At 50.9% G+C, this 13076-nt stretch overlaps 1 long non-coding RNA gene across 1 annotated transcript in view; it reads left to right on the forward strand.

The window, feature by feature from the left end:
- LOC123614923 (uncharacterized) overlaps window positions 1–13076 on the forward strand; it is a 45971-nt gene that overhangs the window by 21101 nt on the left and 11794 nt on the right. The gene's annotated exons all lie outside the window — the stretch shown is intronic.

Consider the following 13076-nt stretch of genomic DNA (forward strand, 5'->3'; position numbering starts at 1 on the left):
GGGTGGCCCCTATGCCCCGAGCCCACTGACACTGTTCCTACCAGCCAGTCCCAAGCCTGCTGCCCTGTTGTTGCCTGCTCCTGCTCATGGACACGGGAGTGAAGGCTCTTGCCCACATTCACATCTTGCGGGATATTCTTGTGATCGTCTGCTTACTTTATATAAGAGGGAAAAAATAGAGCCACAGAGCTCTGGGCATGTAACTCCGCATCATGCTGACTGGTCCTGAGGTTCGGGGTTTTCCATCCGCCTTTGACTCTGTGGGTCAGAGTTCCGGCTGTGCTGTGTGAATGTGTTTTTCACCAGCCCTGCTGTCAAAACCGCTGTCCAGTTTGCTCTCAGCCTCCATCCAGATTTCAGAAGAGAGGTGACCTTGGAGACAAGGCTCACAGGAAGAAGCTTCAAAAGCAGCAAATGGCCCTTGAGTCTTCCGCTGGCCCGACAGGGAACCCCCGAGTCTTGATTTAATAGCTCCATTTTGCATCGGCTAAAACCTCAGACAGGTACACATGATGTCTAAGGATTTCAAAACAGAGTTGTTGGTTAGTGTAATTTATCCACCCACCTAACTATGTTCATGCTAGCAAAAAAAAAAAAAGTTTCAAAGAATTTCCATTAGGGAGCACGCAACATAATAAACTCACAACTTTATTTTCCATTCGTGGAGAAAATAAATTAAAATACTGAGTGCCAGTTGCACGACCAGGATTAAGACACATTTCTCTGTATGAGCCGCTGGGGGATAAACTGGTTCCTGGAAGATACAATAAATCCGGACTGGTCTCTGAACTCCAGGATGAATATGAATGCATTTCTCTAGAAAACTGGGCTCCGAAATTCCATAAGAAAATGACTTTCGCTTCACCCGCCAGCCAGAAAATTAGAGGTCTCAAAACCGCCTTTATTTCTGCAACGATTTACAATGACCACATTCAGTTACTCTAACCGGTATCCCACTTCATCAAGTGTTGGTTCAGTTCAAACCAGATGCATCCTGAGCACTGATACAACAGGAATATAATTAGTCTGGGGTGCATGCCTGTTGGGTTCTTTTCTAGAAAAGTTTCTTAGGAGTGGAATTTCTTTTTTTTTTCACATTAAAAAAAAAATGAAGTATAGTCAGTTTACAATGTTGGAAATCTCCAGCTTTGTTTAAAAAAAAAATATTTTGGAAGTCTCCTGCACAGAGCGTCCGGAGGTCACATCAGATGAGGGGCGTTCAGATGCAGCTGTGGCAAATCCAGCACAGGGTCACTGCCAGGCCCTGGAGTCTCTGCAGCGTCAAGAAGATAAGGGACTCGTGAGGTATCAGAGTTAAAATACACACACACACACACACACACACACACACACACAAAGTGGAGGGGAGCCAGCTGGTAAACCCCGCCCCCTGCAGCCGTCTCTCCAGGGCAGCCTCTGGGCAGGTTGCAAACTGGCTGCCCTGAGGACTTGCCTAGAGCATGTTCTGTTCCATTTCTTGGTCGTTCAAGGGAGCCTTCAGTGCAAGCAAAGAAAGCTTGGATCCTGTATTAGCAATTTTACAATCTGACCAAGCATCTCTCCCGGGCAAGCCATCCAAGGGAGATGGAATTGAGCACAGAATTTGGAAGTATCCGGAACTTGGAAGGGAGATTGACTTTTCTCAGCAAAACTCTGTGCGTACTGATGGTGAAAGCTCTCAATTGCTAGCAGCACATTTGGTTTCAGACATCACCATGTGGACTGAAGCCAGAGGGAAGACAAAACAAGCAAACAAAACGAATCGGTCAGCCCTCTCCAGAACCGCCAGCCTCAGAGACCTCTGATTCAAATAATGCTTCACCTGCACTGTCACTTAGTCACTCAACAAACGGACGTGGGTTAAGTGCAGAAGGTGTGGCAGGTGGACGTGGGCCACAGGAGGCGAGAAGGGGAGTTGATCTGTGTTATGTGCATCTGGTGGGGAATGTTCTGGGATGGAGAGGGCAATGCAGGGGGCTGACATCACCAAAAACGGAGACAGGCATGGGAGTGAGGAGGTTGGGGTGCTGACAACCCAATCTCACTTTGCAGGGTCAGGGAGGGTCTCTCAGACAGCGTTTTGCCTTTGTCTTTCAGCGGAGGGTGGGGCGATGCAGAAGGAGGAGACGATTTACACGGAAGCCCCTGAATATGAAGGGGGGCGTCTCTGTCGCTGGGGAGTCACACACGACACGGTGGGGCGAGGGCAGGAAGATTGGCCTGGAGAGCGGCCCCCGCCCCTTCTCCCTTCACCCCCACGCAGCTCAGACTGGGGGTTCGAACACGCTCTGTTAAGTTCTCTCTCAGTTAAAATCGCCCAGTTACATATGTTACTCATACGACTCTGAGAAAGCCCCCCCCCCCCCGGCTTGGAAAAGAGTCTAAACAGAATCCCAGAGCGGGTGCCCCCTGCTGGGAGCTGGTGTCTGCAGCCCCCGAGGGGGTGCCGCTGTCCAAGGAACTCCATCCGGCCGAGGCGAGGCCCCCTTGGCCAGCTGGCGTCTGTGAGTGACCTGAGACCCCCAGGCGAAGAGCTAAGGCTCTGGTCTTGCCCTCTTTTATCGTTTGTTCGTTTAATTGAAGTACAGTTCATTTATTGCCTTCTTTTTTTAATTGAAGTCTAGTCAGTTTACAATGTTGCGTCAGTCTCTGGTGCACAGCGTAGCAGTTCAGTCACATGTGCACATGCATATATTTGTCTTCATGTTCTTTTTCATTATAGGTTATTACAAGATATTGAATAGAGTTCCCTGTGCTGCACAGTAGAACCTTGTTTTATACATATTTTATATGTAGCAGTTAGTATCTGCAAATCCTGAACTCCCAATTTATCCCTTCCCACCTCACCCACCATGTAACCATAAGTTTGTTTTTAAGGTCTGTGAGTCTGTCTCTGTTTTGTAAATGAGTTCATTTGTGTCTTTTTTTTTTTTTTTTTTGATTCCACACATAAGTGATATCATATGGTATTTTTCTTTCTCTTTCTGGCTTGCTTCACTTAGAATGATGATCTCCAGGTCCATCCATGTTGCTACAAATTGTTGCCTTCGTTCTTTTTTGGCGGGGAGGACTTGGCTTTCGTATTTATTAGGTTTCTTTCTTTCTTTTTTTTTAATGGAGGCACTGGGGATTGAACCCAGCTCCTTGTGCATCCCAAGTAGGTGCTTCATCTCTGAGCTACAACCTCCCCCCATTGCCTTCTCTCTAACCCACAGTCATTACATGCATTTCTCCCCCACGCTCATCCTCCCGTACAGATTAGTTGCTCAAGAAGAAAAGTGAGCTCATTTGCCAGAAAAGGAGTCGGGCTGGAAGCTGCCCTCCCCTCCCCTCCCCTCTTGGGCGGCCCCACTGGCCCTGGGTGGGGGCACTGAGCAGGCGGTACCCCGCAGCCCCCGTGACAGTGACCGTCTGGGGGTCTCGGCTGCGGGGGCTTCTGAGAGGCGATTAGGAAACAGTCCCGGTTACTGGCTGCCACATTCAGATGTTTCATCTCAGTTACACGGAGCTCAGGAAAATAAAAGGTCGTTTCCGTCCAGTTCTCTGGTCTCCCCGCGCTTTGGGGAGTTCCCGCCAGGACAGGGTCGTGACCCAGGTCAGTGCACAACGACCAGGGACGCGGAGGTGGCTCAAGTTCTTTCTCTGCAGATCCGGCCCCACCCCCCCTCAACCATGGCTCAGAGGCTCACCTTCCTCAGTAGGATTTTTATATCCAAGCCAAGAAAAGAAATTAAGCTGTTTCGTAGATATTTGATTGTTTTTTTTCTCTCTCTACAAACAAGAACCAATGAAGCATTTTGGACGCGCGGGTTCCATTCCCTGCAAGAGCAGCCTCGTCCCGGGACAGCCCTGTCTCTCCATCACCTTCTAGAAACATGCCCGGGGCTTCCCGCCCGTGGCGCCTTCTCTTTCTTCCTGTCTCAGCACGGACGTGATGTCTTTAGGGAGGACCCTTCTCTGCGCCCCCCGCACCACTGTTCCCTAGCACACACTCTGCGTCTGTCCTGCCCAGGGCCCATCCTCGCTGTAAATCTTTGCAACCACCACCTGTTTTATCCACCCTGCTCCTAGGAGACCTGGTTTTCTTTACCTCTGTAGCCCCAAGGTTGATTAAGCGCCAGGCACCAAAGAGCCTTCACAAGTATCAGCTGAACTCGTGAATGAATAAATAAACTGAAAGTTAGATATTAAACATACCTACCAATTTCCACGACCCCTCCCCCCAGAGATGTATCATCGGCCACCATTTCCACCAGCTGCCTCACCCCTCTCTATTTCCCGGTAACTTATTGTTGTACTCTTTCTCACTACTGTTCCCAGTTCCCAAATCCGTAGCTTCTCTGTGTGCAAAACAGTTTATTTTCTTGTTTGCTTATCTCTTTTTACTGTGCACCTTTAGGTCTTCCACCTAAAATGATAAATCAAGAAGTTTCAACAACATTTTTTCCCCTAATAGTTGTTCAGTTAGAAAAAAAATGTTTCACCATGATCAGAAGAAGGAAAAAAATCCCAGATCAAAAAGAACGATGGGGTGCCTCCACTGTCTTCTGTCTTTCTGGTACACTGACAAAGTCAAGTTTACCTCATGACCCCAAATGGCTGCTAGTGCTCCAGTCATCACATCCACATTCTAGACAGCAAGAAAAGGTGAGAGGCAGGAGAACCAGATGGGTTTCACCTCTCACTTGCATCAGCTCCATTTAGGGAGCATTTTCAGAACCCTCACACGTAACATTTCTACTATTCAGCACTTAAAATTGGGGCACACTTAATTACAAGAGAGGTCGGGCATAGTGTAACCTTGCATATGACTGAGTTTTTGATTCTAAAGGAGAAAGAGAGAATGGATATCTTGTAGGCAGCATTCTCCACCTTCTCCTCTCTATTTCCTGCACATCAAAGAGCTTTCTTGCCCTGGGATCTCGGCTGGTATCTGACAATGACATGCACCGGCAGGGGGTCAGAGGGAGGGAGAAGGGCAAAGGCAAAGTACGAATTTCCCCAGCAAGCCCCCCCCCCCCGCACTACTGCTGAGACGGGCTGCTTCCTTTCCTGGAGTCCCGGGTCCTGCCCCGTGGCCTCTCAGCACAGCCCTGCCCGTCACTCTGCTCCCGTCCCTCCCCTCTGCGTGCCAGAGGTGGCCCTGTCCCACCTGTTACTAATCCCCCGCGTTTCCCCGCACGACACTGTTCAAGCGAGTCTATTAAGTTCTCCCGGCTCATCCCACGCTATGCGTGTCACCTACGTCCCCTCGGACCCTGAACCACACAGCAACAGCTTTTCGCCCTGATGTTCTGAGGGGGCTGCCCTGCGCACACAGCCGCGTGTGAGGCACTGCGCCTTCTGCGCAGAAATGAGCCGACGCCAGTGCGCAGAAATCGTAGGTCAGCCGCTGAATGCAGCTGACAAAGCAGGGGCCCCAGTAATGCCACGAACAACGTGCCTGCAGCAGGCGGGAATCTCGGACCACGCAGTCCAGCGCTCAGAACGCATGTTTATATTTTATAGATGACTGTGTGACTGTTTCACGGCCCTGTTGTGCTGAGCGGAGCGTGGGGACCCTGATCTCATCTGATGCAAGGTGGGACGGCTCCGTCCGTTCAGCTCTGCCCCGTCTTCACTACCACACCTTGTCTCTGCAAGGCTGTTGCTGCTTAAGAAGTGGAGACTCCGCCTCCTCGAGGGTGTAGTGTCGGCAAAGATTGCCTGGAATCTTTTGCTCGGGCGATTTGTCTCTTCTTCCATCGATGCACTTAGTTATCATGAATATCTGGAGTTCAGGATGATGGTTTGCCTGGAACCCCAGTGCTCTGCTGGATCTAAGAAAAGTCACCGCCTCCCAGTTTTTCCCAGGCGTGCCTTGTTCTAAGTACAAGACTGACCACCAAGTGCTTGACGTGCTGGAGCTGAAGCTAGAAATCCCCCTCCAGTATTTTTTGAAAGAAGATCTTAAAATCCAAATTTGTTTTAACCTGAGGTTGATTCCAAGGAGCTGCTACCATTCCTGGAAGGAACCCCAGGCCCTTATGCACAGAGCATGGGTCAGAGGCGCCACCTTCAGAAAAGCATCAGGAGTGACTGGTGGTGGCAGGGCGCCCCCTTCCACAGTCACCGGGGAGCTCCGCTCCCGGCCCCGTCGAGTGGGGCCAGATGAAGCCACCAGGATCACACCTTTCCGAGGGTGGCTTCCCCGGCGCTCCTGAGGTTACGGTCAGAACTGTGAAGTAGGTCGGATCTGTTCTGTCACCTAAAAGCTCCTCGCTAGAACGGTTGGCCTGCTCCCAGCCGTAGGCAGTTGGAAACCCTGACTCAGACTCACTTAAACAGGAAGGCAATTGCTTCCTCTCACATGCGAGATCGAGATCTGGGGAAGATTACTGAGAGCTTTGATCCAGCAGCTAAACAAGGTCATGACTGATCAAGGTTCTTCCCGCCCCTCTGCTCTGCTTCTGTAACCACCCTAATTCCTCTGGTCCTTGCAAGAGGGCTTCTAACGGCAGAACCATACGTTTATTTTTTTTCTCTATCACACCTGTGTGTACAGATACATAGATGTGCCCAGAAACTCGCCCAGCCACACTCGGTGAATCTTGGCTGCATTCTGTGTGAGCCAACTTAGGCGATGTCACCTGGCCAATAAGAGTTGCTAAGGGAATGACAAGCCTTAGGCAAGGAGGGAGCTGAGTCTTGAGCAGGGGCTGGAGTCAGCTCGTAAGCTGTGCCGTGTGGGAGAGGGGAAGGCACGTTAATGGCATCAGAGCCGTGTTAAGAGGACCGGGGCTCAGAGCTGGAGGGCAGCGTCCACTCCAGAAGCAGTGCCCTGTCCGCAGAAGGTGCGCAGTGGATGAAGGATGCAGGATTGGCCCGGCCTCTCCTCTCACTCTGCAGCATCCCCTCCCCTTCCACGTGCATCCTCCTGCCCTGGGCTGCCGGCTCGGCCGTCCGTCATTCAGGACCGACAGCCAACTCACATTCCCCCGAGGGTTGACACTGAAGCGATCTCACCACCCCATCAAACTGGAGGAAAGCACATTTCAGTGCAGGAGGGGAGGTGGGACGTGGACGTGCCCCCGGCAGTGCTGCAAACACACCCAGGGCACGACCCTCCGCTCCAATCCCTGTGCCTCGTTGTCTGGGATAAAGGAATTAACGTGTTTCTGGGATGATGATGCTGAGGGTCTGTCCGGACTCTGAGATCCATTCCAGCCGCACATACCGACCTGACTGTATTTTAGAAGCGTCTGAGTTCTGATGATCGCATAAGCACAGCTTTCTGGGACCCGCGGCAGCGGGGACAGCACACAGCCTAGTTCATCAGCCCCCAGGACAAGGACAAACCAGCAACAAGCCAGAAACCGACGAGCGAAACTGACATCCTCTCCCAGTAACGTGCTCTCACGCTGATTGTGCGTATGAGTGTGTGTGCGCGCGTGTGTGTGCGCAGAAGACACAGGCTTTGATCGTCTATTGAGAACTGTCACAGTTTACCCCCTTGTACGTGCTTTGGACACAAGTTCAGTCTGTAGCAACCATACCTTTTAAATACCGACGTTCATGCAAGAGCTCACACTCATGGTCCAGTGGCCAACCATTATTAACACGTTACTGAAGCCAGTAGAAAAATCACTTGATGTTATGTGTCTTCGTCATTTGAAAGCAGTATTTCCTCCCCCCCCCACCCCTTTTGAAGACAGGGGAAAAAATGGCTCAGAGGTGTTCCTTTTACAACGTATCACTGTTGTGCGCCATTTATTTGAAATATCTCTTCCCATCATTAGAGCTTTCTTGAAGTGCTTCTGCATCCACCTCAAATATTTGCGGCGTTCGGGCTTGAGATGACTGACGTGTATTTGCTTTTAATTTCCTCGGGTAATGTTTCAGATGGCACCGTGCATCGTTATGAAGGGTTTAGAGTTAAATTACGTAGAGGTACCATGTTGCTTCTGATTGCCTGCATTTGATGAGGTTATGAGAACGGCGGAAATATAAATTACCATAGCAACAAAAGCATGCATTTCACGGCTTGTTTCATAATCTCGTGCCTGAAGAAAAGCGTACAGCTCTTAGCAGCTCAGGCAGGATGCAACGTGACCGCTTAGCTGCTGAGCCGCGCGGGGTCCAGGAATCCGTCAAAGCTGACGGGTGTCGGACCCCTGGAACCATCGGGGCTGACTTGCCTGGCCATTTCTTTTTAACTTTCCATTCATTGGAACGCCCGAGAGCGTGCACGAGGAAACACGCCTGCCTGCACACCCACGTGCCTCCCCAGAACGGGCGCTTCCTGAGAGCGGATGCTCTGGTCCGGAAAAGGCACCACCTTAAAAAAGCATGTCTTGTTCCATTTGTGAATGTCTCCTTCTCTCCCCACGAAGCAACGGCATCTCTGCCTCCAGAGTAACACGCGTGTATCAAGGGGAGGGGGAGGAAAACTTGAGAAAAGAAAAAAAAAAAAGTGGATAGAAATATTACAAGCCCCGTAAGTGAAACATATACCTGGATCTAGTCAAGCCACCAGTGCGTCATGGGTCATCTTGCCTTTGATTGTCTGAGCCTGTCACTGGCTTGCTGCTGCCTCTGATGTTACCCCAGAGATAAAAGTTACAGGGAGGCACCGGGGTCCTTATGTGGCATTTCATAAGCCACGTGGCGTGACTGCTGTCAAGAAAGGAAGTGTGTTTTCGGTGTCCTGTGAGGCAGCAGAGAAGCTTGGGGACAGACAGGTTTGATTCTGGTTCTTTTCTTCTGGCTCTGGAGAGCTTTCCTAGAGTCACCTCTGACTTTGTTCTCTCCACTGGTGACCCTGGATGAGAGTCATGTTACAAAATAGTAGGTGAAGAGGGAATACGTCTGCCCCAGAATCTATATTGTATCAGCATTTAAACTAAATGAATCTCATATTCTGGTACCTGAGAACCGGACAGGTGAATACTCACAATGTTAGATGCTCAGGGCCCCAAAATAGGTAAGCTGTCTTAAATCTTGGGGGGTAGGGGGTGGGTAATTAGGTTAATTTATTTATTTACTTATTTAATGGAGGTGCTGGGGATGGAACCCAGGACCCCATGCACGCTAAGCAGACACTCTGTCACTGAGCTGTACCCTCCCCTCAAGCTGTCTTCAATCTTAATGGCAGGATTTTTAAAAACTCAAGAAGGATAACCACAGTCTTCATAATCTTTAGAAGAAAAATTATAAAATTACATACTTACACAAAGGTGAGACATAGCCGGAGCCAGGCAAGCGACCCCACGCAGCGACTCTGTACCCCTAACAGGGGAGAGTTGTTTTTTGGGGGGTTTTTTGGCTTTAAAAGATCTTCTGCATTTCTCTCTCTCTCTCTCTCTTTTTTTTCCCCTTGTGAATCTACCAAGACCCTGCGGCAAGAACTGGGTTGTCTTCTTGGCAGGAAAGGTTTTCACTTGGCCTTCGAAGTTTCACCTCTCAGTTATTTTTTTCTCTCCTTTAATATCTACTTGCATGAATTGTGTCACAGTCAAGCAGAGTCAGAAATCAGGATCGACCAGCAACAGGCGCTCACTGTGAGGCTGAGGAAGGGGGGGTAGCGGCTAAGAACACAGACGCCGGCCTGAGACACGGGCTTCATTCCCTCATCGGTAAATTTGGGATGACAGTAATAGCCATGGTCATAGCTAAGCTGAGTGGCCAGTGCAAAGCGGTAGGCGCCGTTCCTGGAATTTAACAAGCACCCCGTAAACGGTAGCAATTTTGTGTTCACCATCCCCATCACCCAGAAAGGACGCTGTTACAGGCAACAGAACCAGCCGCGCTGGCAGTGCCAAGCTTCTAGCTCAGCGGGGCGCTCTCAGGGGCCCAAGTACAACGAGCATCTCAAAGGAGATCCTTATACGTGAACTCGGCTTCCGGAGCCAGTGGCCCTCTGTGCCAGCCTGATGCGTCGTTCTGCCCAGCTACCAGCCCGACGCCAGCCCCTGAGTTCCCTGCGGTCTCTTCAACGCACCTGCTCGTGGTGTGCGGGAGGCTGTCTCAGCGTCAGGCTTTTTCTCCTGTTCACGGCGTGGCTCACGCTCGCCCCTGTGCCATCGGGGCTCCTATTTTATTTGAACTGCGCCCTCGATGCCCTTCTCCCCGTTGTTGCCCTGGGACGCTTGGACAAGGCACTGAGCAGAGTTCCACAAGGAAAAGGAAGGCGCCTGCATCCAGAGGGAACCTGATTTGACAAGCCAAGGGTTAGCCAGGTCCAGAAGGTGGGACAGCGGGTGATGTTTCTGTGAGATCAGCACCCATGCCCCCACCCCACCAGCAAGGGGACACTGACTTCCCAGGAAGCCGCCTCTTCTCTACTTTGAGTCTTTGTTGGGTGTTAGAAAGGGCCCCTGACCTCGTGGCCGTGAGGCCAAAGTTCTGCCAATCAGCGCATCCTCTGGCCCTGCCCAGAACGAGTGGGCCTGGGGTAGTCACGTGACCCAAGGCGGACCAACGAGACTCAACCCTGGGGTTTCACCTGAGTGGCCGTGGGGAGACGAATCATGGGTACGTCGGATGCCGGCATCGCTCTTAAGTTACGCCCATCAGTCTCTTTAATGCACCTGCTCCCGGTATATGTGACACTGCCTTAGTTTTAATTGTCTGGGACCAGGGGCACTTCCAGACCCTGCTCCAAATCGCTCAGGTCCCGATCATTTTTATGGGTGCTCGGCATACCATTGCTCCTACTGAGCGATGTTTTCGCCCAACACCTCACATTATTCATCAGAGCCAAAGGAAAAATACCGTTTTCATTAAGTGACTATTTTTCTAGGTGCTGCTTGGCACGCATTAACATACAGGTGGGCTTTAGCTTTGAAACTCGTAAGTGCTAACAAGGGATGACCTAGTTAGGCGAGCCATTTCCCTCCACGGATGGAAAGCTGCTCCGGAACAACACACACAGAGCAGCAGACAAGCTGCCAGAAGTGAGATCATTCTTAAGAGAGATGCTTGGACGTGAAGATGTCCAAACCCTTTGTGGTAAGGAAGAGGGTTTGTTCCAGGGTATTTGAATATTTGCCAGTGAAAGCAGTCAGCTTTCAGATAAAACGCATGGTAGAATGTGTCCTGCTTCCACAATGACCTCCAGAATCAAGCTGTCACGGGGTTGTTCAATGAGGAGGGGCCATTCAGAGCCCCATGTCCACCCTAACGAAAGCGCGAGAGACTGCAGAGCACAGGAGGCTCGGTGCGCTCGGGGTAGATGGCTTAGCGCGTGGAGCCGTCTCTGGTGGGACTGAATCTTGGCTTTCCATCTGTTTTTTTTTTTTTAATGTGACCTTCGGTGAAGCACTTTGCCATTCTGTGCCTTAGTTCCTCATCTGTAAAATGGGGCCACAATGAAACCTACCTCAAGAGGCTCTTGTGAGGATTCAGTGAGCTGCCCCTATAAAGTGCTTGGAACAGTGGGCAGGTACGTAGGTGCTGACTGTCGCCATCCTCGCCCTGCTGAGGATGAGTAGCTGCTGACTTGCCTGTATCCCCTTATCAGAAGCCTCTCAGCTCAGCAGGTGTCTCGGGTTTACAGCTGCGTCCATGGCACCCGGGATGCCGTGGCCCAGAACTGATCCTCAACAAATGTCGGTTAAATTCGTGAATTTTAGCACCTTGAGGAAGATAACCCTTGCAGGTGGATTGGACAGTTTGTCTCAGAAAGATGATGAGATGCACTTAGAAGATTCCTGAACCTCCCACGTGATCTTGGCCAAGTTACGTCCCTCCCAGGACGTATTTTCTCATCTGTATTGGATTCTCTTGAAGATTCTTCCAGATAAATTAGCAGGCAGGTCTCACATGCTATCATCTGGTGGTTCTCAGTGCTGCTGCACAGTAGAATTACCTGGCAACCGTCTGAACCATGCCGATTCCAACCGCAGCTGCCTACTGCGTGGTCCCAGCTGAATAATGTTTAGGAAAAGGCAAAGCCACGGAGATCATAAACAGGCCAGTGGTTTCCAGGGGACTCACGGGAGGGCAGGGGGACCAAGCGATGCTGCAGTGGTGGGCGTGGGATGTGACGTGTGTGCGCAACCCCGCAGAGCTTGACAGCACAAGCAGTGAACTCTGATGGAAGCCGTGGACTTGAGGTAACGGCACTGTCTCAGCGTCAGCTCACCCACTGTAACAGATGCGCCAAGCTCACGCAGGATGTTAGCAGCAGGGGAGCTGTGTAGCGCTGGGGATGCTGTATGAGAACTCTCTGCCTTTTTTGCAGTTCCTCTGGAAGCTCAAAACTGCTCTCAAGTTCTCTATTAATTAAAAAAAAATACTGATTTCTCTTCTCCACCACCGGAGATGGGTTTGGGGTGGAGCCCGGACGGCTGTGTTTCGAAGATTCTCACCTCATTTTAATGTGCAGTGATTCTGACAACCGCTTATCTGGAATGAAAGGTCTGCGGTGACTGATGGATGTAGCAAGAGGGTATCTGAGTGTAGGGTGAGCGTCCCAGACACTCTAAGTCTGAACTGTGACGTGTGCTTACCTGCCGGTTGCTCTGTCTGGTGGGCGGTGTGTTATTCACGGTTGGAGGCATCCTAACCTCTGACCCATCATTTCCCCAATTAGACTGTGAGTGTCTGGAGGGCAGCGTGCCGCCGCATCTGTTTGTTGTGGTCCCTCAGTGTCCGGCGTGTGATCAGAGGGAACAGGTCCCAGCGCTCACCTGCTGATGGGTTTGGTAGAGTTGGTTGAGGTACCGAAGACTCAAGACTCCCTTCCAGCGCGTCTCCAGAGGGAGTGACCAGTGGCCCCACGGGCAACAGGGTTTCCTCACGAGCTCTCCGCCCTCCTCCCCATCCAAGCTCCAAGACGTGGCTGTAATTCTCTTTACGATTCACAAAGCCCACTGAGTTCTTGTCTTTCAAATACCGTTCCTCTCACATCGGCGCGGCCAAGGGAGGCAACTCGGCCCCAGAGCTGCGCGATCTTCCCTCATCTGGTATTTCCAGAAAAGCAAAGCCCTGTCTCATTTGCAGGAGGAAATTAAAAATGCATCTTCCTCGACTCAAGGGATAATCTTCAGAAGTTTGGGGGAACCTTTAATTAGAGAGGTAGGATCAGATTAAGG

Source organism: Camelus bactrianus, chromosome 32 (genome assembly GCF_048773025.1).
Source record: "Camelus bactrianus isolate YW-2024 breed Bactrian camel chromosome 32, ASM4877302v1, whole genome shotgun sequence".
Classification (NCBI taxonomy): Eukaryota; Metazoa; Chordata; class Mammalia; order Artiodactyla; family Camelidae; genus Camelus; species Camelus bactrianus.